Genomic DNA, 6,000 nt, shown 5'->3' with positions numbered 1-6,000 from the left:
CTGGGAGCTCCTGCCGTCTGTCAGCAAGGGCCTCCCCGGGGCGTTCGCGTCCCATTTCATCGGGCCACGCTGGAGCCGGCAGCAGCCACCACCACACCACCTCCACCTCCACCACCACCACCACCACCACCGGCACTTCACAACTGCCAACTTACGGGTCGCCAGAGCGTCTCCCGGCCAACGCTCGGCCGCAAGCGATTGGGCAGTGACTGGGGGGCGGGATCACACGGTAGGCACCTCCCACGGCCTCCAAGAGACCTGGTTCCCTGACGATTGGCGATGGACTACGCCAGTCAAAAGCTAGTGGACGCCCCGCCTTACGGGGGGGCTGGCCCGGGGAAGACCCCGCCCCCGCGACCCCGCCCCCTCCGCCCCAGGAGCCTAGTCAGCGCAGCGCGGCGTTCCGCCTCATTCGCTGAGCCGGTCCGTGAATTGTCAGCGCGCTCCGGGGCGACTGCTGAGCCGGGCGGCCGCGGGGTTTGCGGCGATCTCCGTCAGGTGCCTACTAGATCCATTGAGCCCAGGTCTCGCGCGGGGCGCAAGCAGCAGGCGGTTCGGGGCAACTTGGGACTGAGGATCTGCAGCAGGGGCGTGGATTTGGCGTCTGGACTGGGCCAGGAGGGTGAGTGGCCGCGCCGTGCAAGCGGCTCCCCGGCGCCGCTTTGCCAGCGAGCCCGGGACCGCGTCGGTGCTAGTGGGTGGGAGCGTGGCGGCTGTGGGAGGGCAGGGCAAGGCAGGGGACACTTACTGGCTGCCAGCGTCCCGGCTCCCGAACTTCTGGTTTTCAAAGCATCCCAACTCGGCCCGGGACGCGGCTGTGCGTCGGCACCGACTTGGCGTTGGTGGTTGCCACCCTTAGGTCCGGGGCGCGCCCCTGCCCCTCTGCGGCGGCGACACGGCGCTCGGGGACGCCTCGGTGCGCGCACAGCAGTTCCTAGATGGCTGCGACTGGTTTCTAAACATTAACCGGCGCCCGAGCCGGCGTGCGCAGCAGCGAGCGCTGGTCGCGTTCCGAGTGAGAATTGGAGGGACCCTCCGGGGACCTTAGCAGGCCCCTTCCGTACTCTGCAGATCCGAGGAAACTGACAGCGCTACTGAACGTTAAAGTTTGGGAAGTAATTGCTTCCTGTCAGCCCTTGAATCTGCGCCCCTCTTCCTGGGGGTGCTCAGACCTCCATAGGCACTACAAGATGTGTCTGAGGAACTTGGTTAGGATCAGCAGGGAGCCTAGAGGCTAACGCCAGGCTGAGAGTCCGCCAGCCTGGATTGGTGGTGTTTGTATAAACACCTGTGTGTTTAAGTGATGAAGTTGTGGCAAGAACTGACAACAGAGGATTCAAGGTTAAACCTGACACTTCGTTTGTGATTAAGCCTGGGTTATATATATATATTCTCCTTGCTTCTCTTGTATTAAAAGCTGCTCGATTTTCTGAGGGCAGTTGCATAGAGCTTATATAGCTTATGGACTACATAGAATTCAGTGCAATATTGTCTTGTCATTCTTATTTTATATGAATGAGAGCTTATTAAGAGTACTACAGAGAGTTGGATCAGGAGTTGGGAACAGTTCGATATTTTAAAATATATAAAACGATTTATATAGTAGCTGTGAGTGTATAATATACATCTATTTGAGCGTCTGTATTTATATATGCAGGATTGGTAGGGGAATGAGGTAGAAATACATGAAGGATTAACTCAACCTTGAACTTCCTCTGGATTACAGCGATGAGCCCTCTTAGCGATGAAGTCTGTGACCCTGTGTGTGTAAGCATGTCTGCATCTGTCTGGTCTGTCTGGGTCAGTATATGTCCATGAACTTTACGAGCTCTCAGTTCAATACCACTCAGGGAAGATTCCACGTCCTGTTTTACAGCCCAGCAGCCGCCAGCCAGCCCATCTGTTAAAACATAGCATGTACACTTCAGCCAGAGCGCTGGGGTGGATCGTGGGTGGGGGGCAACCCTTAGCAAAACAGCATGCTACAGACAAAGCCTTCCTCTTGACTTCTATTTTCATCCATTATTTGGCCTGACCTTGCAGTTTTATTGAGGGAGATGAAGGGGATGCTGTCTTTAGAAAGGGGAGGCTGTATTTTCTGATATGGTTGTAGCCATAATTTGAGGAGGGGTGTAGCATGAATCTTAAAGGTTCTTATTAATAAAACTCAAACCCGAGGCTAGTTATTGGGGTGAATGCTGGAAGATCAGAGAAACAGAACAAGCCACAGCTATCTCACCTTGCTAGTTCCTCAGGTGATCCTTTTTTCTCAGGCTGGAAGCTTCTGAGTCCTCATCCACATGAATCTCAGCTGAACTGTGTTGCTCCAAAACCTGAACACTTAACCAACCAAATGCTTAACTAACTACATGCTTTTTCTCCTCTAATTCCTGGTCCTCACGCCTTATATACTTTTCTCTTTCTGCCCCCACTCCTTGGGATTAAAGGTTGGGTTTCTGGGATTAAAGGGGTGGGTGACCATGCTTAGCTGTTTCTAAAGTGGCCTTGAACTCAGAGATCCGATAGCTCTGCCTCCCAAGTGCTGGGATTAAAGGCGTGTACCACCACCGCCCAACTTCTGTTGTGGCTTACTCTTCCCTTTTTCTAGCCACCATTTTTGGCTTTGTTCTAGTGGCTGTCTGTTCTCTGACCCCAGATGTTTATTTCGGGGAACACACAATATTTCAGGGAACACAATACCCACCACAGAGGGGGAATCACAAGAGAAAAAAATAATAATCCCCTGAGAAGAATTGTGGTCACCATGTCGCCAGCTAGGCTGGTTTACTGCCTTGCAGTAACAGGTATGTCACAAACTGTTTTCTTTTGCTTCAGAGAATGCACTAAAAATAAATTGTTTTGAACACACACACACACACACACACACACACACACACACACACACATGCTCACACACTTTAATAGAAGTAAATAGAACTTTATTGCCAAGGCTGAAGTCAAGATTGCCTTAGTAATTCCAATGAAGCATGCCTTTAGGAATTTATACCCTGGAAATAAGTTTATATTTGGTCTAATCACTAGTAACAATGGGTTCACAATTTGTAGTTTAAAAATAATAAAAAGGCGTTATCATAAAATTTCTGATGACTAAAAAGGTATGGGAGGAGTATTATTACAACAGCTTATTAAGTTCCTACAGGCAAGTGACTGATACTTTTAAAAGCTATAAATTCCTTTAGTAGTATAGTTACTTTTAATGACAATAAAAACAATACTTTCAAGAAGCGTAGTTGATCTTTTTCACAATAATTTTATGTTCTGAATTACATTTTAATAGTGGCATTCATTATAAACTGAAGTGGTTTTAAGAACTCATCACAGAAGTATTTTCATTGTTTCTGGTACATAAGCATTTGGGAGAAAATATGCAAATCCCTAATATATATGTCTACATTTGGGAAGGACTATACAGATCCTCCTTGTTTCACGGGAGTCATCCAAATGAACTGAGTGGCTCCTTGTAAATTCAGTTCTTGTCCAGGAATTCAGCTCTGGGGCCGCCCAAGGTAGCTTAGGAATCTGCATTTCCAAGCACTCAAGACAAGTTCTGGTACAAGGGACCTCTTGAACATATTTCAAGAAATACTGGAATGGTGTTTACGATATAAAATATCATGGACTTAACAACTGATTATTCAGAAAATTGGCATTTACTAGCCTTATGAAATCGATAGGATTTTATTTTATTTATTTATTTGTTTGTTTGTTTAGATTTTTTTTTTTTTTTTTGAGACAGGGTTTCTCTGTGTAGTTTTGGTTCCTGTCCTGGATCTCGCTCTGTAGACCAGGCTGGCCTTGAACTCACAGAGATCCTCCTGGCTCTGCCTCCCTAGTTTCACCACCACCTGGCTGAAATTGATAGTTTATTAACTCTCTCCTCAACTATGGGCCTCCTTTGTCCTGGGCCTGTCATATTCAGTCATTTCTAGTCTGAATTGGCCCCAATTTTAAGGAAGTCTTCCTCAGCCTTGGTTCCTCCACTCCCTGCTTCTGTACCAGTGATTCTGGGGTGTTCTGGGATGATTTGGCCAGTTCTAATACATATTATTGATCATTTCTCCTGAAGGATGAAAAGGGAGGCCTTTGTATCTCTTGATGATAAGACAGAAGCATGCACACAGTCAGGGATGATACAGACTTAACCCGAATCCAGTGTTTCCTTGGGAAAACTGTAAACTAATTGATTGACCAGCCATGAGCTTACCCACCATGATACTCACATTCTGAAAGTTACCTAAGATATATTTTAAGCTGTCCCATGAATTGGGTAAAATTTCTCATCAGCACAGAGAGGGGTTGAACATTGATTGCTGCCTGTGTTCTTACTGAAACCAGTGTTAGTTTTTTATTTATTTATTTATTTGTTTGTTTATTTATTTATTTACAGAGCTGAGGATTGAACCCAGGGCCTTGCGCTTGCTAGGCAAGTGCTCTACCACTGAGCTAAATCCCCAACCCCTTTATTTAAAAATTTTTACCAATTAGGTTTTTTTATTATTTACCTTCTGATCCTGGCATGTGTGTTCTGTGCTCTGTTCTTCTATTTCATGCTGATAAAATTCTCCACATTTGACTCTTAGGTAAGATTTGAAAGAGAATGGATCTATATCAGAAGTTGCTCTCTCTACCATTCAAGATAAAAAAAAGAAAAAGACTTCTCAGAGGTCAGAAATGTTGAGAATATTTACTTCCTTGATGGCAAAAGGATCTAGATAGGTTGAGACACTGAACTTATATAGTTCCAGATCACTGGATCACCACAGAGACCTTTACAGAACAATTTCTGTTGAGGAGACTACTTGGCATTTGATAGGTCACTTAACAATCTTTGGAGGACAATGATTTTTTTTTTCCCACTTAGTTCCAGATGAACAAACAGCAGCCACAAAAGGATGATACTTGGATTCTGTCTTTCATGTTTAAAAATAATACCAATAACTGAGATGTTGGCCTTATACTGTGAGCCGCCTTTGTTTAGTTTGTGATAATGCTTTTTTTAACCACTGTCTTTCCATTTTTCCTTTTATTGGATTTGACTTTGTAAGGTTTCTTATAAAGTTAGCCAGCATATATGATGATTGTTTGGGTGACCCTGAGCTTAATCAGCCGACCTTGACATGGAAGAGGCTAATAGTTTGCTAAAGGTCACACAGCACAATTGGGAACAAAGCCTACATGAGGATTTCTTTGGACCTGCACTTTAGCCTTGCACTGTTTCTGTCTGTTGTCATCTTACACCAATGCTACTGTTTTTACACTAACAGAATTGCTACTTACATGTCCCAGCTCCTGTGTGAGTTGCCGGATTTAGAGGGTCTGTAAAACCTGAGGTTGACCACAGCCAGAGACATACAGCATCATCAACTTATGTCCACTTCAGACAGGCAGACAGGCAGACAGGAAGGAAGGAAGGAAGGAAGGAAGGAAGGAAGGAAGGAAGGAAGGAAGGAAGAAAAAGGAAATAGAAAGCAAGCAACTCCAGTGGAATGCTGCCTTTCTTGAAACTGGGCCATAGGTCATTGCAAGCTTCTATACAACAATTCTTTTTTTTTTTTTTCACCATGGCACACTTTTGGTATCTAACTTTCATTTGATAAATTCTTTTCAAGTGTTTGACCCTTTTTTTTCTTTACCCTTATTCCCATAGTGGAATCATTTAAAAGTAAAAAAGGTTCACTTTTCAAGTCAATCTGTTCTCTTAACATCTCCTTATATATAAATTTTAACCATTTTAACTGTTCTCCCAAAATACTCCTTTGCATCCCTCCGTTTGCCAGTCTAGTAGTATTTTCTGGTAGAAAGTAGTTATTGAGCTAGAGGAGTTTTCATGTGGCTTTAGATTTATGGATTTAACAATAAGGGAAAAGCCGGGGGTGTGGGGGGGGGGTGGCGGCGGCGGGCACATGCCTTTAATCCCAGCACTCGGGAGAGCCAGGTGGATCTCTGTGAGTTCAAGGCCAGCCTGGTCTACCAAGTGAG

The 6,000-nt window shown here is 45.5% G+C and overlaps 1 protein-coding gene across 1 annotated transcript in view; it reads left to right on the top strand.

The window, feature by feature from the left end:
• The first annotated feature begins 380 nt into the window (after positions 1-380).
• Positions 381-6,000, top strand: part of Marchf3 (membrane associated ring-CH-type finger 3) — a 146,304-nt gene continuing 140,684 nt past the window's right edge. Inside the window, exon 1 of the mRNA XM_036204944.1 lies at positions 381-622. The gene's annotated coding sequence lies outside the window, so the exon portion shown is untranslated. The remainder of the gene's footprint in view (positions 623-6,000) is intronic.

The sequence above is a fragment of the Onychomys torridus genome, chromosome 13, assembly GCF_903995425.1.
Source record: "Onychomys torridus chromosome 13, mOncTor1.1, whole genome shotgun sequence".
In the NCBI taxonomy this organism is placed as follows: Eukaryota; Metazoa; Chordata; class Mammalia; order Rodentia; family Cricetidae; genus Onychomys; species Onychomys torridus.
The sequence above is the reverse complement of the archived record's forward strand: the minus strand, read 5'-3'. Positions and strand labels throughout refer to the sequence as shown.